General features: G+C 39.7%; 1 protein-coding gene across 6 annotated transcripts in view; it reads left to right on the top strand.

Moving 5' to 3' along the window:
• Positions 1 to 26708, top strand: part of CDK14 (cyclin dependent kinase 14) — a 249999-nt gene that overhangs the window by 42562 nt on the left and 180729 nt on the right. The window contains exon 1 of one of the 6 annotated variants that reach the window (XM_087917909.1): positions 13486 to 13817. The exons of the other annotated variants lie outside the window; for them this stretch is intronic. The gene's annotated coding sequence lies outside the window, so the exon portion shown is untranslated. Of the gene's footprint in view, positions 1 to 13485; positions 13818 to 26708 lie in introns of those variants that run through there. 6 annotated transcript variants of the gene reach the window in all.

The following is a 26708-nucleotide window of genomic DNA, read 5'->3' as shown; positions in this document are numbered from 1 at the left end:
AGTTATAGAAAAAGAAGAAGCTAAATTGCTCTGGGACTTTAGAATTCAAACACACAGCATCTGTCACATAACCACCCCAACTTAACAATTGTCAATAAGAATGATCAAATCTGCATAGTGGATGTGGCAGTGCCTGCAGACAGCAGAACAGAAGAGAAAGAACAGAAAAAGATAACAAAATTAAAAGACTTTGTTAAGATTGACCACTTTGCTTCTTTCAAACCTAATGCTTTTCAACTTGCCAGTGAACTGTGGGGAGGGAAGAGGAAAACAGAACATTGAGAATGTGTGTGTGGACCATGAGACCCGGGCAATCATCAAGGTCACCACTATAGGTGCTTGAGAAGGAGATAGACTGTTCCCATAAGAAAAGGATGTCTCATAATTGGACAGCGTGATCACCCAGGGGTGAGGAGGAAGGAAAGCTGTTGTTTAACTAAGCAAGCAATTGTGCAAAAAAACCAGAGCTGGTTTTGGTTCTTCAGTACCAAAATGGTGTATCCAATAAAGTTTTACTTTTGGAAATTCAAAGAGAATGCTTTCTTTTTTGGTGTTCACTAGTTGGGCAGTTGGCAGAACTGAAGAAATAGAATGATTGTGGCAATAGAAAGCAAAGATAGTTCCAATAGCAATAGGTGCCTTGGGTGCAATCCCAAAATAACAGGTGCACCACTTGAATACTATCAGCATTGACCAAATTACCATCAGTCAATTGCAAAAGACAGCTTTACTTAGAGCAGTTTACATCCTGCAATGATATTGTAACACCAATAAACATACAGATCTGCCTATCCCAGATCTTGGAAAGGACTTGATAGGTAAACAAAAACCCCAAATCCAGTCTGAAGATATGACTGACTGTGCAATGAACCATAATAACTGACCATTTAGAATAGCATAAAAATAACAAAATAAGTTGAAACTTGTTCTAAAGAAACAGAAAGCGTAAGCATTAAAAGATGCCAGCAGTGTTGCATCAAATAAAAGCACCACTTCACTGCAAGAAACTAACCAACTAATGTACAGCACAGCTGAAGTTATAACTGATAAGATTAAGACCGAAAAGTCTGGATAGTAGGTGTGGCAGTACTTAAGACAGCAGAATACAAGAGAAAAACAAAAGAGACAGCAGAATTAAAGAGAAAGACAGGTACCTGTCACATAACACCCCAGTTTAACAATTGTTAGAAAGACAAAAAAGTCTGCATTGTGGATGTGACAATACCTGAAGACAACATAAGAGAAGAAAAAGAATTGGAGAAGATAATAAACTACAAAGATCTTCAAACAGAAATAGAATGACTGTCACAAAAGTAAGCAGCGGTGGTACCAATTGTATTAGATGCCTTGGGTGCAATTCCTCAAAAATTGAACTTTAACACCATTGGCATTGACAAATTCACCATCAATCAGTTGCAAAAGACAATTTTACTTGAAGCAGCTTCATTCTGCGACAATATCTGTACCACTACCAAATATCAACACCTGTCTATTCCAGATCCTAGAAGGACTATTGAGAAGGACTCAATAGGCAGACAAAAATGTCAGATCGGAGTTTCCGGTTTGCAAGACTTCGGTGGTGGCAGGAATCCACGATTGTGCGCGGTTCCTGCTGTGCTCGCCGCCAAAGTGCCTCCAATCCAGCTGGATCTGGAGGATATGGTTGCCCCATAGAGGCAACCAAATATACAGGAGATCCAGATAGGGGGTTGGGGGTATCGCAAACCCCCTTCTCAGCCGGCTAAAGTCCTTTTTCCCAAGGCGATGGAGCGGCAGTCAGCAATGGCCGCCACAAAGAAGCCTGCAGCCGGGTAAGATTGTGCAGGAGGAAGTTGGAGAAAGTGAAAGTTTTTTGGCTGAACCGGGACAACAAGAAACTTTTAAACACCCTGGAATTTTAATTGATTGAATGATACATTGTTTCCTAAGAAGACTGGAAAGCGGTGGAAGAAAATTGAAAGGGAAAGTTATTTTCTCTCACTCTCCCTCCCCATGGAAATAGCTGATGGAAATCGGAAAAACCTGCTTGGGCACAGAAGGTAACTAAACTTGAAATTTAAAGCCAAGGGAAAAAGATTTCTGAACATTGGAATTAACAACTAAAACCTTTTTTGCTATAAGTGGGAGGGAAGAGGTAAATAACTTATTTTAAGATTGTACTGAAGGAGATTGCTTGGAGTTTATAAGACCAGAAATAAAAGGCAATAAGACTTCTAAAAAATTACTTTGGATCTGTGTAATTGAACTCTACCCCAGGAAGAAAAAATATAAAAAGAAGAAAGTGCTAAATGAAACAATTTGTTTTGATTTGGATTGCTTTGTGACTTTGGAATTTTTGGGAACTATTTCTTGCAAGATTAACAACATTTGGGTTGTTCTTAAGAAAAAAAAATGGCATTATCTGTTGAGGAATTGCAAATGGAATTTCAAAAGCTAAAAGAAGAGGAACAAGAAGGCAAGGGCTCTTCTGGATCTATTTTTCACTTTTTAGAAATGGCGATTTCTACCTACCAAGAAATACAACAACAAGAAGGCTGGGATGAAGGAGAAGAAGCCATCTTTAATGGACAGACAATCTTATTTCAGCAAGAAAAGAGAAAGGGTTGAAAGAAAATGGAGAATTCAGAACTTAAAAAAGCAACCAAGAAAGGGAAAAATAAGATGAAAAATCGATACAATGTCAGAAAGCAACAGAAAAGAGAGATACAACAGAGAGGGAAGATTAAGAGAGGGGAGTTTGAGAGATGGGGGGGGCAAAAAGGCTAGAATTGATAAGAAAGGAAGGGAAAAAGGAAAGAGAAGTCATAAAGGTTTAAAACAAAATGTTAAAGAACAGGTTTTTTTCAGAGACAAAGGGTAAATTGTAATTTAAAAAATGATTCTGCAAAAGTATATAAGATTGTATTGTAGATATTAGTATTTGAAATTGAGTTAGAAAACTAAAATATTATATGAGTTAATAATGCATTAAAGGGAATGTATAAAAATGTTTAAGATTTAATAATAGAGTTTAACTTTTTATGGAATATTGTTTTTACTATCTTATAAAGTTAAAACTCTTTTTTTTGTTTTATTATTCTAAAATATAATATTTAGAATGTACTAAGCAGAATCAGTATGGAAAGTATGTATTATTTTAAGTGTTAAATTTAGGGGAAAGATAAAAAGTTGTCATACTTCAATCAGTGATTACAGGAGAAATATTGTATTAGAAAGAAAAGATAAATAGATAATTGAAAGAGAACGGACAAAAGATGCAAGTATAACTATCTAAATTGAGATGAAATGAATAAAATAGAATTAAGAGAGTGAATGAAGAGAGAAAATATATAGAAAATACAGAATTTTAAATAAGATATGAAATAGTATATTAAGTGAGCATGAATTTGATTTATGTCTGTACAAAAAGATGTAACCCGGGGTAAGCCCCAAAAAGAAATTTTATGTTTTCATGTTTTGTGTTTTGTTTGTCTATGTTTGAATTAATAAAATGCTAGAAGAATGTTGGAAGAGAACAACAAAATTGTATAAGACAAATGGATACAATGAATATATAAAATTCAAGGCAAAAGAAATATAATTGAATAGAAGGAAAGGGAGAAAGTTGGGAAAAGATATGAAGTTGAACAGATGATAAATATACGTATTAATCTGTGCTTGTATGGAAATGGGATAATTTGGAATCATCTGTCTTTAAATAAGATGTTTTATTTGCTTTTCAGAAAAGATGTCCTATGTTATTATACTTTACGTTTTGTTTGTTTGTGTATATTGTTTTTAAAAATTAATAAAATTTGTTTTAAATAAAAAAAAATGCCAGATCCATTCTGAACATTTGGATGTGTGACACACCATAATAATAACAATGAATTGATGAAGGAGATTCTAAGCTAGCCCACCCTGCCTGCTTGTGAAGGTTGCATTTAATATTTTACTTTTTATTGGTATGCTAAAATGAAATACAAATGATTGAAGGGATTTTATAAAGCAGTAAATTCTACTTCTAATTTCTTAGGCACTTGCTTTTGATGTGAAAAAGGTACTGGCCTATTTGTAGAGTTGTTAGTATTGCTTAGTTTATAAATATAAATGACTTTAAAAATAATATTACAGTTTGTTTGCATAGAAACTAATGCCTTAAATGAATTTTACCTTACGTTTTGCACCTTGATAATTAATTTGATTTTAAACTCTTGAATATTTTAGCCCAAAAAATAAATGACATTTTGCAGTGAAAATGGTTATCCTGTGAAAATGTTCTATTTATCAGAAGAATAATCCTAACCTTGCAACTAGAAGTCTTCTGCAGTGATGCATCAAAAGTTTGGATCTGTTTGATCAATTTTTAAAAGGTTAGACAGTGGCTGGTGTTTAAACTAAAACTTTGATGTTTGTTTTAGGTGAAAAGTGTAAAATTGAGAAATGTCACTAATGAATTCAGCCTATATTGGAGGCTTATGGTATAAATCCTCTTTATTGTGTCAAGTTTCTATTCATTTGTAGTTAGCTTTTATCCTTTCAGTAGCTAAAATGGTGAACTCGGAGGGCTTTAGATTTAGACTCTGTATGAAATCAGTAGAAAACTAGATAACAGTTTGAAAAATAAAGATCAGCAACATGATATTTGAATGTAGCAAATATATTTATACATTTAGAGTTGGGAATTCTATAGAATAAACCAGTGCTTGTTAACCTTTTTTTCACTATGATCCCCCTTTAAATACCTTTTGTGGACAAGAACCATGGCTACTGACCTCCCAGACTTAACTCAAGATTTAAATCATGACATTTCTTCAAGACTCCCAGACCTACTGTAACATTGAGGCCTCCCCAGGACTCCGTGGTACACAGGTTGAGAAGGGGCGTTGGTTCTTACCTGATACGCTTCTTTTCGTGGAGCTGCGGAGAGCGTCCAGGTTGGGAGGTGCTTCAGTCTCGGCTCCTACAGGCTGAGCTTGAAATTGAGGAACGCCTCTCACCATCACGTGGTCCTCCGGCGTCCCAGTTTTGCGAAGACGAAAAGGAAGGCCCTGTACTCATACTAACTAAAGAACGTTAATGTGCTTGGCTGACCAGCGAGGTTCCCCACCAGACGGATTAACGGGTGGGGCTGGACGCTCTCCGCAGCTCCACGAAAAGAAGCGTATCAGGTAAGAACCAACGCCCCTTTTCCATGGAGCTGCTCCGAGCGTCCAGGTTGGGACATACCAGAGCTTGGCTAGTCCTGCGGGTGGGTTCCCGTCTGGGGTGGAACCTCTTCTGGAACTTCGATAACACGCTGAAGGACACGCCTGCCAAAGGAAGCCTCAGCGGATGCAAATATATCAATCTTATAGTGCTTGATAAAGGGAGAGGGGATGCCCAGGTGGCAGCCCTACAGAAGTCTAGTATGGAGGCTTGCGTGGCCCATGCGGCTGAGGTAGCCGCACTTCTGGTGGAATGAGCCTGGTAGGATTTGGCAATAGCGGCCCTAATCCATCGGCCCACAGTTGAGGACGTCACCTTGTGACCAAGAGAAGCAGGATGGAAGGACACAAATAAGGCCTCTGACTTGCGAAAGGGCTGGGTGCGTGTGATATACACCCTCAAGGAGCGTCTTACGTCAAGAGAGTGCCACAGTTTCTCCTTCTCGTGAGAGGGATTGGGGCAAAAGTCAGGAAGTATGAGCTCCTGATTTCTGTGAAATGCCGAGTTTACTTTAGGGAGGAAGGTGGGGTCGGGACGGAGGACGACTCTGTCAGAGTGAAAAGTACAAAGATCCTGTCTAATAGAAAGGGCCGCAACTCCGAAATCCGACGGGCGGATGTGATGGCCACGAGAAAGACGGTCTTGAAGGTGAGGAGTTGTAAGGGAATCTCCTTATGGGTTCAAAGGGGGCTTGGTAAGGGCGACCAGAACCTTGTTGAGGTCCCAGGTCGGAAAGTGGTGTATGGTTGGGGGGCGGAGATTGGAAGCTCCCCTAAGAAAGGTCTTGACAAGGGGGTGATGGGAGATGGATTCCCCAGCGTCTGAGGGAACAACAGTTGCGAGGGCAGCAACCTGGCGTCTCAGGGTATTGGTAGAGAGACCCTTGTCGAGACCCCCTGGAGGAAATCAAGGATTTGGGGTATGGAAGGAGAAAGAGGATTAATTTGAAGTTTGAGGGCCCAAGAATGAAAAGCGGCCCATGTGGCATTGTATATGCGGTTGGTCGAGGATCGTCTGGCTGCCAGGATGGTGTCTATGGCCTGGTTAGAAATTCTCTGAGCCCTTAGGCGGTTCCGCTCAACCTCCAAACGGCTAGCTGGAGCCATTGGGGTTTGGGATGAAGAAGAGGGCCCTGAGACAGGGAGATCCTGTCTGGGGAATCCTCCAGGAGGAGCCACCGAGAGGTTGCGGAGGTCCGCAAACCAAGGGCGTCTGGGCCAGTAGGGAGCTACTAGAAGGATCTCTGCCTGCTCCAGGATCAACTTGTGGATCACCCTGGGGATGATGGATGGGGGAATGCATAAAGGAGCCCTGGGGGCCAAGGGCAACGGAGGGCATTGTGGTTCTCTGCCCCGGGAGAGGGGTATCTTGAAATGAACCTCGGTAGTTGGGCTTCTCAGAGGGGAAGCGAAGAGATCCACCAAGGGGGCCCGAAGATGGAGGCTGCTTCCCTGAAGAGAGAAGGGTGTAGGCTCCATTCCGCTTGGTCTATAGTGGCTCTGCTGAGCCAGTCCGCTTGAATGTTGAGGGCTCCTGATATATGATCTGCCCTGATGGAGGCCAGATTTGATTCCGCCCACCTGCAAAGGCGCTCGGCTTCTCTCATGAGACTTGCTGACTGAGTGCCCCCTGCCTGTTGATGTGGACCTTTGCGGTGATGTTGTCCGTGAGGACCAGGATATGACAACCGCGTACCTGGGGTAGGAAGCTGCGAAGCGCCAGGAGAACGGCGTGAAGCTCCAGCCAGTTTATGGAGCAGAGTTGCTCTGTTGGTGACCATTTGCCCTGTGACGATGTGGAGAGGACGTGAGCTCCCCAACCGAGTAGGCTCGCGTCCGTGGTGACGGATAGCCTGTCGGGCTCTTTGAAGTAATGACCTTTGTTTATGGCCGGCCTGGTCCACCGAAGGAGGGACGTAAGAACTCTCGGAGGAACTCTGACCCGAAGTCGCGAGTTGCTCCTTCCGGAACGTTGATACGGCAGTAGAAACCATTGTAGAGACCTGGAATGGAAACGGGCCTAGGGAATGATAGATATGCATGAGATAAGCTTCCCCAGCAACTTAGACAATTCTAAGAGAGAAACAGTTCTTGCCCTCCTGACCTCCTTAATTGATTGTTGGATGCTAAGCCACCTGTCTGGGGACAGGAAAACTAGTTCCCGGTTGGTGTCAATCACTGCCCCCAGGTGAGTAAGTTGGGTAGAGGGGGAAAGGTGACTTTTCCTCCAGTTGATAATGAACCCGTGGTTTTGCAGGGTATTAAGGGTGAGTTTGGTATCTCTTAGGGCGAGAGCTCTAGAAGATGAGAGGATGAGGATATCGTCCAGATAACAGTGGAGTCGGACGGGGAAGGAACGCAGGTGAGCGGCAAGGGCCGCCAAAACCTTCGTGAACACCCTGGGAGCGGAGGACAGACCAAAGGGAAGCACGACGTACTGGAAATGTTGTCTATTATAGGCAAAGCGTAGGAACCTGTAGTGAGAGGGACGAATAGCAATATGCAAGTATGCCTCGGAAAGGTCAATTGAGGAGAGCCAGTCCCCTCGCCGGGTACCCATAAGTATCGACTGCAAAGTGTGCATCTTAAATTTGCGGGGGGCAATGTAGCGGTTTAGTCTTTTAAGGTCTAGGATCGCCTCCAACCCCCGAACTCTTGGGCACTACAAACAGGTGGGAGTAGAAGCCTCGCCCCGCTCAGAGGAGGGAACGGGCTGGATGGCCCTTATATCTAGGAGGTGGTGAATGGCGGCCTCCATGAGGGCCCGTTTTGCAGGGTTCCTGGAAGGGGGAAGACATAAAGAATTCGGGGGAGGAGTGGAACTCGAGTGCCAGTCCGAGACGAACCGTATCTCTGACCCATGCTTCAGTAGTAATGGCCTCCCATTGGCGAGCAAAGTGCTTGAGGCGGCCGCCTATGGGAAGGTTTGCCCTAGCGAGATCGACGGAAAGGTCGGCTTCCGGATCCCGGAAAGGCCCTTGAAGGAACCTCGTCTGGACCTGTCAGACGAGTCTGACCGGACCTGCGAGGAGGGGGTTCTGTAGGGAGGTTGGGAGAATCTGGAGGGACGAAAGGAGCCTCGACGAGGGGAGGGGGAGGAGCCTCTGGGGTCGGGCCTCCGAAAAAGAGAGGGGAGGTACGTGCGTTTGTTCCGAGTCTCGGCCAGAAAGGGATCGAGGGCCGGTCCAAAAAGTTTCCCCCCAGAGATGGGGGCTGAGGCTAGTTTGGCCTTGTTTTTGACATCCGCTTGCCAGTAGCGGAGCCAGAGCAAGCGGCGGGCGGTGACTTGGGAGGAAATGGCCTTGGTGGAGAACTTGGCGGCTTGAAAGGTGGCATCCGCCGAGAATTCAGCCGCGGCCATAAGTTTGGCGATGTCCTGTTGGGCTCTGAGGTTGGCCGCAGGGACATGTTGTTTGAGTTGTTGGAGCCATTTAATCGAGGACCTAATGAAGAAAGAAGCAGCAGTGGATGCCCTGACTGCCCAGGCGTCGGAATGATGAGCGCGGCGTAGGGCCAGCTCGGCTCGCTTGTCCTCGGGCTTGAGGGCCTCGAGAGCGTCGCTAGGGGTAGACCGGAAGCTAGTCCTACAATGGGCCTGCCCACAGGGGGATCTAGCAAAAGAGTGAACTGCGGGTCGAGATTGAAGAAACGTTTATCCTGGGCAGAGGGAGGGGGAGGCCCTGAGGAGGCTAGCTGCCTGGAGACCATGTCCGAGAAGATAGGTGGGACGGGGACCACATCAGTCTCCACCATGGGCTGGGAAAAGATGGAGTCGAGGGTTCCCGAAGCCGCTGGTTGGGAAGGAGTGGGGGAGGTCAGGCCGGAGGTATTCTTGGCCTTAAATAGAATGGACCTAAACAGGTGCGGCTTGAACAAGCCCACGAAGGCGGGTTGGTCCGGAGTGAGGCCCTCGTCCTCCGACATGTCCCCCTCCAGTGGGTCTGCTCCCGAGAAGGGCTCACTGCCAGAAATGGACCCCAAGTCTAGGTCCTCGCCTTCCCCAAATTGGGTAGGATCCCCGAGCTCCTGAGTTTCTATCTCCTCCTCCAAAGACAGGGGGAAATTCCCGTGGGATGCTACCTGCCCGTGCGAGGCCTCGGATCCGGAGAATGAGCGAACGGAAGGTGCCTGCGCTTCAGAGGTCGCGGGCCGTGGAGCCGGGCCGGCTATATGCTGGAGCTTTGTCGGATGGCCAACTCCATCCACTGCCTGAGATTCTCCGGGATTTCCAGCACGGGAGGTGGGTGAGGCTCCTCTGGGCGTAGACCTGCAGCGGTGGGAGTAAATGTGGCCTCAGGGGCCTGTCTAGGCTGAGAGTGAGAGGAGGGTGCTGGGGAGGAGGGGAGGGGGTTGGGTGGAGGTTGAGGGAGTAGGGGCGGAAGGAGCCAGAGGCACGGAGCCTAACTCTCTGGACCGCCTGTCGATCTCCTTCTCAAGTGCCCTGTGTCGCCTGAGGGCATCTCTCTTGGGAGGCTTTAGAGGCTTCCTGGGTTTGTTTACGCAGGTGATGAGTCTTTGATTTGGCCTTCAAGGAAGGGCCACGAGGTGTTTTGTCGTCTGCCATCTGAAGGAGCAAAAAGAGGAATTTTGGGTTAGTATTAGACGGTTGGCACGTCTGGATGTGGCCTACGGAAGGCCAGAAATCCTAGCAACTGTTTCACGCCCCCTTTGATCAAAATTTTTTAGTGAACTGCTATCGAGTTGAGGGCCTGGCCCATGAAGTCAATCAGCCAAAAGGTGAACGCCAAGCAGCTACCCTCACCGGACGGACCGGGTGGGGAATTGCTATGCTGCTACCTCGCCTGCTGGGTAGGCTGCGAAGCCAACGGACCCTTGAAGCTCTGTAAGCCTTGAGAGGCCTGGGAAAACACGAGCAGTAGTCTAGGTAGTCCCAGGGGCTGCCTAGAGTCTCAATTACCTGCAGCCTGTAACAGAGTGCCTCAGAGAAGAAAGGTAGGCCAGAAAGCCACATTCAAAATGGCGTCGCTGTCTGAAGCCACATTCAAAATGGCGGACGCCATGCGGTGAAGCCACATTCAAAATGGCGTCGCTGTCTGAAGCCACATTCAAAATGGCGGACACCATGTGGTGAGGCCACATCCAAGATGGCGTCGCTGGCTGAAGCCACATTCAAAATGGCGGACGCCATGTGGTGAGGCCACATTCAAAATGGCGGACGCCATGCTGAGGCCACCTTCAAAATGGCGGACACCATGCGGAGCCCCAAAATAGCGGCCGCAAACAATCTGAGCTAACCCAGCGGCGGAACTCTCCTAATTAAGGAAGAGGCAGGGGAGCAGTTTCCCCTGAGCTAAAGGCGTTCGTGGGGGAAACAGTGAGAAGAGAAAGTCAAGGCAGGTAAGGAACGATGCGTTTTCGCTGGGGCGAAGGAACGACAAGCGAAGGAGGGGTGGGGGGTGGCGTTCGGAACGCTAGCCTCTGCCCCTGAAATATGCGATAAAGCTCTCCCCCTGTATCAGGGTACTCCCTTGAGAGTGCAAACCTCAATTTTCCTGTGCTGGTGAAGAGAGGGTCCAATAGAATCAGTAGAAAAAAACCGATCAGCCAAGGAGCTAAGGAGCGAACAGCCTGACTGCCACGAGGCTGAGCTAAAAACTGGGACGCCGGAGGACCACGTGATGGTGAGAGGCGTTCCTCAATTTCAAGCTCAGCCTGTAGGAGCCGAGACTGAAGCACCTCCCAACCTGGACGCTCGGAGCAGCTCCATGGAAAACCACTAGTATAAACTACTATCTTATACATGATAATATTTTTAAAAGCAATGATTTTAACTATGCTAGCAGTTCATTTGTGTAGTAATTTGCTAGTTGTCAAAAAAGAGCCATATTTCAGAGTATATATAAAAGTTACGTTTCTGTGATTTGGGGCATATATAAAGTATAGTATGTACAAAATAATGAACACTCTTTGTGCACACATACAAAATGTATTTTTAATGCTTAGAATTAATTTGTCTTATAAAATACCAGTATTTGTGATTGCTTTTTGATTTTTTATGATCCTTGCTGGACCAGCCCATTTATTTTATGTGGTTTCACATAACTTCCTTGCAATAGCTGGTTTTCTTGATTTCTTCTCAAGCAAACTGTGAACAGTACAAGAATCCAACACTGTGTTTCAAAGGCTGTCATGAATAAATTAACAGTAGCTAGTCCTAAAGGTGCTTTTTTTAGGAGGCAAATTGGACTTTCTTGTTTTTTCTTTTGAAGACATTTTGCTTCTCATCCAAGGGACTTCTTTAGAACTGACGAATAACAATTTCATGTTATAGCCCCTTCATTGTTTTTACTAATTCAAAATGTGGTCAGTTGCCTGATGAACAATGGTTCTTTAAGCTGGCTACTGATACTGTATATGAGTGCTTCTCAATTGTCTTCAACCTGTTGCTTTCCAGATGGTCTCCAAATCCCAAGATTTGCATCAAATCCAAACAGTAGCAGTATCGTTTGACAGTATAATATAGTTATAGCATTAGTACAAGCGGGTTTGAAATCCTAGGCAAGACTACCTAGCCATTTTATGAAGAAATTCAATGGATTGAGATTCAAGTCAATATGTTAAGCCAACCATAGGGATAACTTTGCTTCTTGTCCAAGAAGCTTCTTCAGCGCTGATTGGATTGTGGGAATGGAAGGATTTATATTCCTTGCAGACAGCTGGTCATTTGCATTCTTTTAGAGAGTTGAGGATACAATATCATCTATCTTCAATCTACAACAGAGTCCTTTCAGTACTTCAAAGAAGGCTCCACACCCACTTGCACTAGTCAGATGACCCTGAGGACACAGATAAACTTCCAAGTGGCCTCAACGGCTTTCTAAAAAGAATACAAAATGACCAACTGTCTGCCAGGAATATAAATCCTTCCATCCCGCACCATCCAGTCAGAGCTGAAGAAGCTTCTTGGATGAGAAGTGAAATGTTTTCAAAGAAAAACAAGAATGTCCAATTGCCTCTTGAAAAAGCACCTTTGGAACAACCATGACCTGGATGAAAATCTCCATAGATACCCAATGCATTCTTTTTTAATCCAAACCACACCAAGATAATTAGATTGAAGTGCACTAAAATTGTTCTTGGCAGATTAGAAATCTAGTATTTCAAGTAAAAATGTGTGTTTAGGTACATTTAATCAATATATCCATACTTTACTAAGTGAATTATTTTCAGTGCCCTTGACTCTGAGCACTTTTGCTTCTTGGATCTTATCAACCTGTTTAGAGTCTTTGCTATTCTAAGAGCTGCTTAGAAATCTATGATGAATAAAAGAGAAACTTCTGTGCATCTAAGCAACCAATAATAGAATGAGTTAAATATATCATAAAAGGAAATTAAATTCATACATAATTAATATGGTGTTCATTCTTGGTGACAATTTGGAATCCCAGAAAACATATGTTTTACTTTTAGGAAATTGCTATTATATATAATAAAATTTATAATCCCAAATTTTATTACATGATAATTAAGAGAACTACCGTGTTTCTCATATAATAAGGCCGGGCCTTATTTTTTTTTGAGCCCCCCAAAAATGGCTAGGCTGTCTTTTGGGGGGTGACTTAATTCCCCCCCTTGCATCTTCGGGCAGGCGGGCAGCGACAGCTTGGATGTTGACCTTGGAGTTGGTGGGGCACTTTGTATCAGGGTCAATGCAGGCAGCACCATATCCGGGTGTGCAACAAAAGTACTTCCTAACAGCAAGCCCCCCCGCCATTTCCCCCCCATTTCGCATGTTTTAATATAGGCTTTAATTTGGGGGAGGAGGGGCTTAATTTCATTTCATGCCTATAAAACATGCTGGAACTTCCTACTGGGGGAGGCTGTATTGTTGGAGAAACAGGGTATTATATTGCATTTATTATATGATCACTTGTGTGACTCTTTCCAACTAGTTTCTTTATTTATTGGTTTTGTGCTTGACAACAATTTTCTCTCTTTTAAACATAACTGTATGCTAAAATGCCATGCTTTTCCTTTGCTCTGTGACTTTCTGGATTTCATTCTCTTTGATACAAGGAACACAGTCAAATTGACTATAATTAGTTATAATCTTAATTTATTGCTCCAGCATCTTATAAATGTGATGATAGTACATACTTCATTTGCAGCCTATTCTTCCATTGAAACATTTCTGTGGAGTCAATTAAATATTCTTAAGTCAAAAATATTCACAGAGCTTTACCCCATCAACAGCATATGTATTGGCTGCAGTGTTGCTGCAGAGCCTGAATAGAATGTCTTCCTGGGAACTCCACAGGCAAGTCCATCACAATATATGTGAAAAAGGACAACCCAAAACCTTCTTTCCTATATCCATGAGCTGGGAATGAAATTTAGACAGATGCATTTCTTTCCCTGATGATTGTTGACATCTTTTACATTCCAGTTCTGGTGAGAATATTCTGTCTTCAGGGATTTCTTTGTTTTTCTGCTTATAATTTCCCCCTCTCTTAGTCGTAGTTCAGCCGTACCATTTCAGCTTGCTAGTGCAGAAAGATGTGAATTCAGTTGCTATGAATGAGTCTGGCCTGATTGCAATCAGAAATGTTCTTAGAGGAATGTTAAGGAGTTACAGATGAATCTAACAAGAACAATTCTACCACCAAAACGGTAAGGCTATGTGCTTGTTTATAAAACAGGATAAATTGAATTTGAGTTATCTTAGCAAAATCAATCCCTGGCTATCATTTGCTATATAAGTGCTATTTCATTTGGTGTGCATGCCTGGTTTTCTTTCTGTTTTCTTTTATATTCTTAAAATCAAGTGAGATGAGCATTGCAACTGGTCCAAAATGACCCAAGAGATTTTGTTCTGTCTTGAGACCCCTTGGGGATTAAAGGAAGACATCTCTTTTTCTTTGTGAAAATGATAGCAGTGTTTAAAGAACTGGGCATCTTGGTACTATCTTCCTTTCATAATCTGTTTTATTAGAGTGGAGAAAGGGTACTGTAGATAATTTTGTTCATACATGCTTGGTGTCCTCTGGGACAAATGGATGAAAGATGTGACCAATCACTTTTTCATCACTGCAAACAAGTCTGTGTCATGCTGGATCTAGATGGAATAAATAGCTTCAGTATATTAGAGGCTTTCCTTAATGTGAATTTCAGTACTACACTGAAATGAGCCTTGAAGGAAATGCCAAATGATGTGAGGTCAGCAGAAATGTTTGGTTTGTAACCTCTGCGTAAGCTTTATATTAATGTTCTAAAATATTTGAAATGGATGCATGGGAATATTAGCAGCATATTAGATATTAGTGGAATATTTAAGGAATAAATATTTTGAATATTTAATATTTAAAAATGTCAAGTCATATGTTTAAAAGTAAGATTAAATGTCATTATTTGGAACGTGTATTATATAAATTGTATATTGCTTATGAATAGAATGGCAAGTGGATTGTAGCAAAAAGAAGTCACAGAATTCATTTTAATTAAATATTATCTAGATATCTAATTGTTTCCATGAGCTTGTAAGAGCAGCTCTGCTAGCATTTAGACGTATTAAGAAACATCTGTCAATATTTTCATTTTTTTCTTTGCAAGTTCAAATTTAGAATGTTAAGCATGAAGAAAGTTTGAATCTGAGGGATTTGTGAAGTCAGTGGATAATACTTCCAGCAGAAATAGCATGACAAATTTATATGTAAATTTAATTATGTAATAATGTATTGTCTTTTTCAAATGGCAGACAATAAATTGTTCCTTTCTTTATCCTAAGCAGATTATATGACAAATCCTATTGAAACTAGAGTCTCCCATGATATATCAATTCTCACCATATGTGTGTACATAAGTGTAACAGCTATGCTTACGTAAGAGCAGTTAGATTCTTATGACATTTATTATAAGTGTGTGTGCGTATGTGTGTGTGTGTGTGTGTAACTGACTGACTATCCTTCCTGCCTGCCTGCCTGCCTACCTACCTACCTCCTACCTACTTGGCTACCTGGTTATCCAATTTATATAGCCTCCCATATAGGTGACTCTGGGCAGCATGCAATAAAATCAACAATTAAACATTAAAATTGCTTATATTTTCTTAAATGAGAATGACAAAAGCAGCCTTCTTTTCTCCTAGCTGACCAAAATTTTATAATTTTATTGAAAAAAAAATAGTTTTCTATATGGAAATTAATCACATTAATTTTTAGTGGAATAATTATTTTTGCTATATATAGGTTCTAAGTGATATTTTATTGCTTTATGAAATAAGATGTCAATATGACAGAAAGGCCCAACAGAGGCTCCATTTCCTTAGGGTCTTGCGAAAGAATAAAGTGGAACAACGACTGACGACCTCCTTTTACTGGTCCACAATAGAAAGCATCCTCACATTGCATTACAGTGTGGTATGCTGGCTTGACAGCCATGGATAGAAAGACATTATAGCACAAAACATCGTGGGCTGTTCCCTGATACCACTAGGTTATATTATTGCTGCCTTAGAAGAGTGAGGAAAATTCTCAGGGACAACTCACATCTTCAATTTCCTACCATCAGGTAGGAGATATAGAAGCATAGCCAGCTGCACAAACAGGCTGAAGAACAGTTTCTACCTTTTGGCTGTCAAGACTTCTGAACGGAAAATAACTTCATGTCATCATAGTATGAAAGACTTGTGGGGCTGGCACATTGTGCAACAAGGTCACATAGTGTAATAAGATCGGGACTGGGTTAGGTCCTCACTGTGGGTTGTGTTGGGGGTGTGTGTGCACAAAGGGAGACTCAGCCAATCTCATTGTACGTATGTTGTACTCTGACAATAAAGTTTATAATCATAATCATAATGATCATAACAATAACAGCAACAGTTATTTGCATTACTTTTTAAATTTAATGATAGACTTACATGATAATGACTTTTCTTTGTGCTTGATTTAGCTGCATGAGCCTCTGTAGGCTTTATGATTGAACAATTATTTTATTAATATTAATATCTAGGGGGAAACCCACCAAATTGTGTAAATATTCCATTCCTATGATTATGAATTATTAAAACTTATATATGACCTATAAATTAGATTGCTACAGTGTGTCTTTAAATGGCATTAACTTTGAAGACAATTTGTAAAGTTTATTTGGTCCAAAATGCAATATTGTTGATGCTAATAGAGCCCTAAATCTGGATATTCAGCAGCACTCAACTTTCATTATGTTTTCTGCCACAATATTTTCTAAAGTATTACTAAATACTGATGTTATCACGGTCACAAACGTTTAGGAGATTTAGGAGTTTAAAAGCAATTTTAATGATTGATCAATCATTATGATACTTATAACTGAAAGGCTGGACTAAGATTTGTGTCTATATATCTGCTGTTAGAGTATGTTTGGTAGACTTACATGTAGAATAACTATTGTCACTTAGAATGTACACTAATCAGCATACATTAAAATGAAATTATGTTGCATACAGCTCTCAAAGGGTCACCACCTTCAATATAAACATAAATATGACAAGAAAAAAAAACATTATGCATGTACCCGCATATATTATATGACACAGAGAACATGGCGAGAGAAACAAATCTTGCAAGTTTACCAGATGAATGGCATAGGGATCAAAGCTGTTAAGAATCTGGTAGTTCTGCTAGAAATACTTTGAAACCTCCTCCCAGAGAGGAGCAACAGAAACAGCGATGAAGTGAGTGTGTGGGGTCTCCAACAACAGTTTGAATTCTAAGCACATAGCACTTTTAAGCAGTATCTTGAATGACAGAAAGTGAGCTTCCTATAATCTTCTCGGCTGTCCTTACCAGTCTCTGAATGGATTTTCTATCTAAGGCAGTGCTGCAACCAAATCAAACACTGATGCGGTTTGTTAACGTCTCTCAATCATGCCTCTGTAAAAAGTGGCCAGGATAGAAGGAGAAGGATGTGCTCTTTCCTCATCTGATGCAGGAAATGCAGGTGCTGGTTTGCATGCTTCACTAAGGATGACATGTGGAGAGACCAATAATGGGTATGACAGACCAATCCTTCTATTTGCTGACATCAGAGTTGTGGTAATCTCTTCTGTTTAATATTTATATGACTTCTTCAGTTAAAAACCTATTAAGAAGACTTTGAAATATTATTCTGATTTTTCAATTGTATTCCCTCTAAATATTTCCTGGTAGTATGGTATAGTACAGAGGTCCCCAATCCTTGGACCGCAGCCCAGTACTGGGCCATAGTCCATTCAGAACTTGGCCACAGAAGTGGCATGCGAGTGCATGCGCAGCTCCACTTGTGTGAGCTGCAAGTGCAGACACACATACATGAAGCTCCATTTGTGAGAGCAGTGAGAGCACATGCCAGCTGCTTACACAAATGGAGCTGTGTGCTTGCTTGCCACTCACACAGAATCATTCCCCACCCCCTCAGTCTGCAAAGCTGGAAAGGAACACTGGTATAGCATACTTTTCTCATGCATCAATGTAATTAAACAATTACCCTGATACATAATTTTCTTTATTTTGCATATACCATGTTCAATTCTAAATATTCAATTCTAAATATCTAAATATGATAGAAACAAATTCATTTTAAATTAGAAGATTCCATAAGATCAACAATCTTTAAAATAGCCTATATGTATAGCCCATATAACCTGCTATATGATTAAAATTATTTTTAATTGTTACAAAAGAATGATAGTGTTTGTTGACTTTCTATGATGGATATCCAAGTTCAAAGCTGCTCATATATGCATAAGTTACATATGTCAAAAATTATTTTTAAAAGAGGAAAAGACTTCAATAAAATATAGGTGAAACTCAAAAAATTAGAATATCATGCAAAAGTTCATTTATTTCAGTAATGCAACTTAAATGGTGAACCTAATATATGAGATAGACTCATTACATGCAAAGCAAGTTAGTTCAAGCCATGATTTGTCATAATTGAGATGATTATGCCTTACAGCTCATGAAAACCCCAAATCCACAATCTCAGAAAATTAGAATATTGTGAAAAGTTTCAATATTCTAGGCTCAAAGTGTCCCACTCTAATCAGCTAATTAAGCCCTAACACCTGCAAAGGGTTCCTGAGCCTTTAAATGGTCTCTCAGTCTGGTTCAGTAGGAATCACAATCATGGGAAAGACTGCTGTCCTGACAGTTGTGCAGAAAACCATCATTGACACCCTCCATAAGGAGGGAAAGCCTCAAAGGTAATTGCAAAAGAAGTTGGATGTTCCCAAAGTGCTGTATCAAAGCACATTAATAGAAAGTTGTGTGGAAGAAAAAGGTGCACAAGCAGCAGGGATGACCCCAGCCTGGAGAGGATTGTCAGGAAAAGGCCATGCAAAAGTGTTGGGGACTTTCACAAGGAGTAGACTGAGGCTGGAGTCAGTGCATCAAGAGCCACCACACACAGACGGATCCTGGACATGGGCTTCAAATGTCGTATTCCTCTTGCCAAGCTGCTGTTAAGATGCTCCTGAACAACAAATAACGTCAGAAGCATCTTAACTGGGCCAAAGAAAAACAGAACTGGTCTGTTGCTCAATGGTCCAAAGTCCTCTTTTCTGATGAGAGCAACTTTTGCATCTCATTTGGAAACCAAGGACCCAGAGTCTGGAGGAAGAATGGAGAGGCACACACTGTAAGACTGAAGTCCAGTATGAAGTTTCCACAGTCTGTGTTGATTTGGGGAGCCATGTCATCTGCTGGTGTTGGTCCACTGTGCTTCATTAAGTCCAGGGTCAATGCAGCCATCTGCCGGGAGATTTTGGAACACTTCATGCATCCTTCCGCAGATGAGCTTTATGGGGATGCTGACTTCATCTACCAGCACCTGCCCACACTGCCAAAAGTACCAAACCCTGGTTCAATGACCATGGAATTACTGTGCTTGATTGGCTAGCAAAGTCGCCTGACCTGAACCGCATAGAGAATCTATGGGGTGTTGCCAAGAGAAAGATGAGAGACATGAGACCGAACAATGCAGAGAGCTGCAGGCCGCTTTTGAAGCATCCTGGTCTTCCATAACACCTCAGCAGTGCCACAGGCTGATAGCTTCCATGCCACGCCAGTTGAGACAGTAATTGCTGCAAAAGGGGCCCAAACCAAGTACTGACTACATATGCATGCTTCTACTTTTCAGAGGTCCAATATTGTTCTATGTACAATCCTTGTTTTATTGATTGCATGTAATATTCTAATTTTCTGAGATTGTGGATTTGGGGTTTTCATGAGCTGTAAGCCATAATCATCTCAATTATGACAAATCATGGCTTGAACTATCTTACTTTGCATGTAACGAGTCTATCTCATATATTAGTTTCACCTTTTAAGTTGCATTACTGAAATAAATGAACTTTTGCACGATGTTCTAATTTTTCAAGTTTCATCTGTAGAACGCTACAGTCATGTAGTAAAAAAAGTTCACCCTATTTGAGTTCTGTGAGGGTTTTTTGTATCAGAACATAACAAAAATCATCTGGTCATTAGCAGTTCTCTAATATTCTAGAATCAAATATGAGGCCATCTGTCTGACAGCTGAAATTCGGCCGACATTGGGTCATGCAACAGAATAATTGTCTGAAGCACATCAGCAAATCTGCAATAGAATGGCTGAAAAGGAAAACAATTAAGGTGCTGTAATGGTCCAGACCTCAACCTGATTGAAATGTTGTAGTGGGGCCTCAAGAGAGTTGTGCCTAAACAAATGAACAAAAACCTCAATGAACCTCGATGAACTGAAGCAATGTTATAAAGAATAGTGGGCCAAAATTCCTCCACAAAGATGTGAGAAACTGATAAAATCATATAGAAAACAATTACTTCACTGGTAAAGATGGTTCTACAAGCTATTGAATCATGAGATGTATTTAATTTTTCAGATATGGCTTCTCCATTTTGGCTTTCTTCTGGTAAAATAAATGATGACATGGTATAATATGTCATGCTGTTTATCTGAAGCTGTATTTACCTACTTTTAAGAACTGCAAAGGACCAGATGATTTTTACTATGTCCTGATAAGTAAAACATAGAACTCAAAGAAAAATCTCTTTTTCAAATGACTCTGTTAGTATGAGAAAAAAGAAAATATTAAACAGCAGTAACAAACCAAAAATGATATGAAATGCTATATTAAAGTGACTCAAAACTTATTAAATCTCGTAGAGTGATATTGATCTGTCTTTATTGCATGGGGAAAGGGTTACTATAAAGGTAGAGATTAAACACATTGTAACTAAAAAGAATAAATCACGAATATTTTCATCTCAGATTAATTTCTTAAAAATATTTTTATATTTATTTGTAATGTTTAAATCATATTACTTTCCTATAGGCCCACAATGTAGTATTTGTAATACCCCTCTCTTCCAGATTTATCTAACAACAATTTATGAGATTGGTTGAACTGAGAGAGAAGGCCTAATTTCGCTCACTGAGATGAACTTTTACCTGACTAAATCTGGTTCTAATCAGACATATTAATCACCATACTACGGAAGATGATACCTAAGAAAAATAGCCTATACTCAGAAATATGTTGAAAGAGCAATCTATTCTACCTGCATTAGTAAAAAATTAGGTTCTGAATCACAAACAATTTTTTGTTTGTATCAGGGCTGCACATTCAATCTATATGATATTATATTTAAAATTAATATTTGAAATATCATAGAGTAGAAAAAAATATTTTGGAGAAATCAAAATATATTCAAATGTTTTTTATAGCAACATTATTTCGGTTGTCATAGTTTATATTAGATACAAATAAGATTTACCTCATCTGGCTATAATGTTTTCCAAAATGTGATGTAATTTTAAGCAAGCCATAATTTACAGGACCTTTTCCTCGTTTCAATTTTAGATCATCTTTCAAAATTGGTTCTGAGAAATGGAGTCTCTTGAGGCAAGGCTAAACTTATTAATATTTTTCTTTTAGAACATAGGAAACAGACTTGCTTAATGTACTGGAAATAACTTGGAAAAGGGTGTGCCTTCATATATTATGAGAATGCTAGATATATAATGTTAATGAAATCTCAACTTTTGGCTTAAGTCTCTTGAAATTGTTCTGTTATAAAACTAGTACTTTCATCTTCTTGACATTTGGAAATGAGGCCTTTCAGAAATAAATTTCATTTGCAGAAACATTGTCAAAAAGAAGTATTTATATGTTGTGTGTAAATATGTATAGGCTTTCAGCCAATGGTTCCATCTGTGTCTATGAGGATGGAATGTTCATTCATGCAGCTGAAATTCAGCTAAAAATTGTGTTGGAAAGCAGATTGTACAGTTTGCTCCTTGTGTTCTCTACAATGAGAATGTAATGCTTTTTAGACCTCCTGCAGATCAGAAAATTGATAGTACACAGAAAGTATTCCCTCCTTGTGCTTCAGTATTATTGCTCATATTACTCACTGCCTGTGTTTCACTAAACTACAGCAACAGTGACTCAGGTAATGTCAGTAGATTTCAAGACTCCTAGATAGCAGATGCCTACTTTAAAAAGCTCTTTTTGTTGAAGGCCAGTTGGCAGAACAAGTCTTGGATGATGTAGCTTACAACATATTAAGTCCTTCGTTAACTATATGAATAATTCTGTCTAGTGTTTTTTAATTCAACTAGGTCACCACAATCAAACAGAAACTTACCAAAAAACCAAACAATCAAAATTACATGACATTTGTAGCTAGAGAGATATGGGATTCTTGTGGAATGTGTTGAACAATTGTCGTTTTAAATACTTATTTTACAATGTGAATTGTAAAAGTCACATTTATTGTGTGAATATTTTATTTTTCCTATTTTTATTTTCCCAACATAAAGTGGTTGAAACCCAATCCTTCGTATTCATCTTCTGACGTATCCAATGAAAATGAGTTAAAAATCATGTTGAATTAATCATGTGTTATCATAGACAATTGAATAATCATAAAATTAAAAGTCTATTATGGAGTTTGTTTTTTTGATTATGTATCACCACGTTGTTTTTGATTCCTAGGAATCACAAAGATAAATGTCTTCTTTCAGTTACAGTGGCAATGATATACTTATTGCCACTGTAACTGAGTCTATCCATTTTGCTGCTGGTTGTCCTCTTCTTTTTATTTCTTTCCATATTTCCCCAGTATTAAAGCTTTCTCCAGAAAAATAAGTTTTTGCATAATGAATCCAAAGAGAGATAATTTGGGTCTGGTCATTTGTACCTTGAGGAAGAATTCTAGTTTGATTTGTTTGATGACCCACCAGCTTCATTTCTTGCCAGTCCATGGTATTTTCAATAGTCTTCCTATCTTGTCCAAATTTCACTTCCTTAGAATGTCACAAGAATACTATGGCTTGCAGGTATATACATATCACAGCATTGGAATATCTTTTCCACGTCCTTATTTCTCCTTTACCAAGTGTTAGTCTGTGGTGTGATGTATTTCTGTTCCTTTGCTATTGATGGTTGATCCTAAAAGACAGAGGCTACCCATCATTGTGATATCTTCATTGCCAATTATGAAGCTGGCTCCTCTACTTATTGTCATTAGTTTGCTGATCTTAATATTAAATTTAGACCCATTTTTCTACTACATGAATTGGGGATTGGGATCCTTTTAATTTTCAGCTTCCAGGGTAGTATCATATGCACAGTGCAAGTTATTAATATTTATTTCTCTAAGTTTAAAACTTTTCATCTTTTTCCAATCCAATTTACTTCAAGATAAATTCTGAATATATGTAGAATAAAAAAGGAACAGTTATGCAGCTTTTTCTCACTCCTTTGTTAACCTGGAACCAGTGTTTTATACCATGTTTGCCCACACTGTGTGGTTTCCTGGTGTGTGGCATAGATTTCAAATGAGGACAGTAAGATGTTCTGAGATTCCCATTTTCCACAGTTGAATGACACAATGAATGCTTTTTAAATTTATGAAACATATTGATTTCTTTTTGACATCCTTGGGATTTTTTTCAATTAGCTTCTTTAGTTATTCAATGTGTATCAGCAATAATATCTTCTGAACACTTGGGATATCCTCTTGTTGTATGATGCTAAGAATTATTTTTCTAGCCTGTTAGGTTAAGGTCATTGTACTACACTCTATTAAGTCTATTTTCTTTAATGTTTGTATGTAGACTAACCTCTTCCATTCTATTGACCTATGTGTCATTCTCCATATTTGCTGACATAGAACTTTACAGATTCGTTTGTTGCTTGCCCTGTTTCTGTAGTTACTGCATCAATTTCTATAGCTTTCCAACTTGGTAATGACCAAAATGCTGAGATAAATTCATACATTAATAGTAAAGGTTTTGAAGTTGAGGATATCTCCTAAGGCAGTATATCTCAAATTTTTCCTTGGGACCCCTCTCAATATTTAAAAATTATGGAGGAAACCAAAAGAGCTTTTGTCTACATTAATTATATTTATTGATATTTTCCATGTTAAAATGAAAATGTATGTATTTACTGCTTCTTACAATGGTTGATGGGGTTTCAATACTATATTACTTTTAAATGATGATGAGGTTATACATTCAGTCATGTCCATCTTTTGGTGATACTATGGCTCAAGTGTAATTGCCAATTATTGGAGAACTTTTGGTTTACAAGCCTAACTAATTTAGGAATTCCACAAAATGATAATATATTGCTTTAATTATAAATTTTCTGATAGAATAATAAAGATTACAGTGTATTTCTAGCAAAGTAAATTTTATTCATGTATTACTTTGTTAATATGCCAAAAAAGTAAAAGTATTACTATTTGTCAACGAATACTAATTCATTTTCCCTCCAGCTCATGTTTTAAGACATGCAAAGCATCTTTGTATACTTGATATCAGAATTTTACATAATATTAATCAAATTTGGTTTTAAAGGAAGAAAAGTTCTGAAGCATTTTACTTTTTTATTTTTATTAAAGTAATTTAAACCAATTTGTAATAATTTTGTAAAACATATTTCTTGCAACAAGAACTAATAAGTACAATTTTGCAAACCATTGTTAGTGGTCAAAATTTCCATCAATAATTAATTAGTGCAATCCAGTTGGATTAAATAAACTCAATTATTTGCATTAATATCAGGACAGTTAATCTATTAAAGATTCTAATACTTTGGCTATACATACTTTAAATTACAATAGTTCACTTTGCGACCGTTTGAAGTTATGATATAATACTCACCACCACCACCAAGTACTTGTGACACAGTCCTGAAGTTATGAACGTTGGCATGAACCATGGCAGTTCTTTATACTTACAAATGTCTGTAGAAGCACTGCAACATGCATCCTGCCTATTCTCCCCCCCCCCCCACTGGTCCACAGGAACTGGGCCTATGGAGACTCACTTAACTTGCAACAATCCAGTGAACCGTTGGTTCCTTTGCTACTTTGGTGCATTCATGGACAATAGAGGCCTAAAGTAATGTGAGATCAATAGCTTGAGATCTCATGCTACTGTTCTTGTGTGATCTAGTACAATAGTACTGTAGGGCTCTGTTCTCAGCAAACCAAGGACTGTACGAGATTTGGAAAAGGTTTTGCAGGCTTCTGTTTGTAGAGGACAGAAGCCTAAAGTACTGTAGTGTGAGATCACACGAGATCATCTTGTGTGATTTCGCACTACAGTACTTTAAGTTTCTGTTTTCAGCGAACTGAGCCAGGCAACTGATCTGGCCAAAGACTGTTTGCAAGCCAACAAACCTTTGGGGCAGCAAAATCACATTGCTTCAAGTCCCATTGGCTTGCAAACACTTTTTGTGCTAAGATTGAAAGCTTCTGAGGGCAGTGATCTCATGTGAGATCATTGTCTCCAGAAGCTTCCAGTCTCGGCGTTAAATACATTTGCAAGACGACTTGAAGCAATGCAATTATGCTGCTCCAAAGTCTGGTCCACTTGCAAACTTTTTTTTTACTGAGACTGCAAATAGGCAAAGAAACCATGCAGAGAAACTGGAGTGGAGATAGCTTGCTAGATCTTCACAAGGAAGTTACCCTTCACAGGAGGATGGGATGGTGGTGAGCAATTGTGGGTACCCCAGGGAAGGGAGCATGAGATAACTCAGTGGGCTGGGGAAGGTCTTGGGTGGCCTTAAGCAGGTGGCCTGTTCCATAGCTAAGTCCCCCATAGCCTTTCCACTCTGAGATATCTCATGATCTGCACATTTGATTAGCAAATGCATGGGTGAAAGTAGGGAGTGATTATGTTCATTTGATATGATTCACCCCCCCAAAATTTGGGTTATGAATGTAATTGGCAGGCTCCATTACATTCGTAACTCGAGGATTACCTGTATATGACATAAAATTTTATTAATGTATTTTGCTGTTACATGTGAAATTATTATCTATCAGCCATCCACCCACCCAAAATTTTGGACTAGTTTTTCATTTTTGTTTTATGAGGAGCCCTTATTCAGTTATCTGGAAAGATCATATTGGTATTTCTTACAGATTATTGTCTGACTAGACCACTCCATTCCTGTAAAGTATTAAAAATGATGCTCTCAGAAAATTTTCTAAGTACTATAAATGGAGTAAAGTGACAAAATCAATTTAAAAAATTGTAAGGAATGGAATGATAGAAAGTAACTTTAGAAAGTCTCTTGCTTATTACAGGAAAGCTTTTTATTAAAAAAAATATCTCAAGATGGGGTTGGAGGATTTTAACATTAAAAATGGTCTTCAGCTCATTGTAGTTTTGTATGATATACTCACAAATACTTGCTCCCCACTGAAACTTGGTCCAATTCTATTTATATCCACATAAACAGTGAGCAGAATATTAGATTGTTGATTTTTAAGTGTTTTATTGACTTTGAAATATTGGATTATCTGGTTTTTTGAATAGTAATACATGAAATTTTTTTGCGCTTATAATGTGATATGTGCTACAATTAGAAGTTAGAAGTTTTCAAATAATAGTATTTTATTAACTTTTAATTGTAGAAAACTCAATGGTTAATCCTGATGTTTCCTAAGCTTATGGATTCATTTAATACAAAGAAAAATTGGAGAGAAAAAAAGTATATAAATTTGCATATAAAATTTAAAATGGTTTATTAGACCTGTGGTTACCAGTTTTCCAATATGTTTACTTTTTTGGAAGCCATTTTTTAATTCTAAGTAATCTTGCTGTCATTAATGCATAAACACTTTAATTCAGAATTATCTTATATAGAATCCTTCAAAGTCACAATGGCATTAAAAAAGGTTACATGACTGCTTTTCACACTTACAACCATTGCAACCTCCACATGTTGGATCATGACGTGATCAAAATTGCTTGGCAATTGTTTCATATTTATGATTGTTGTAGTGTTCAGATTATGTGATTATGTTTTATGATCTGACAAGCAAAGTCAATGAGGAAGGGAGATTCACTTAACAACCATCTTACTAATTAAACAACTCAGTGATTCACTTGATGGGGGCAAGAAAGGTTGTAAAATGGGGCAAAACTCACTTAACAAATGTCTCACTTAGCAACAGAATTTTGATGCTTAGTAGTGGTCTTAAGTCAAGTACTACCTGTAAAGAATTATGGAATGTAGGA

Source organism: Pseudonaja textilis, chromosome Z, assembly GCF_049901715.1.
Source record: "Pseudonaja textilis isolate UNSWEBS1 chromosome Z, rPseTex1.2, whole genome shotgun sequence".
Taxonomy (NCBI): Eukaryota; Metazoa; Chordata; class Lepidosauria; order Squamata; family Elapidae; genus Pseudonaja; species Pseudonaja textilis.
The sequence above is the reverse complement of the archived record's forward strand: the minus strand, read 5'-3'. Positions and strand labels throughout refer to the sequence as shown.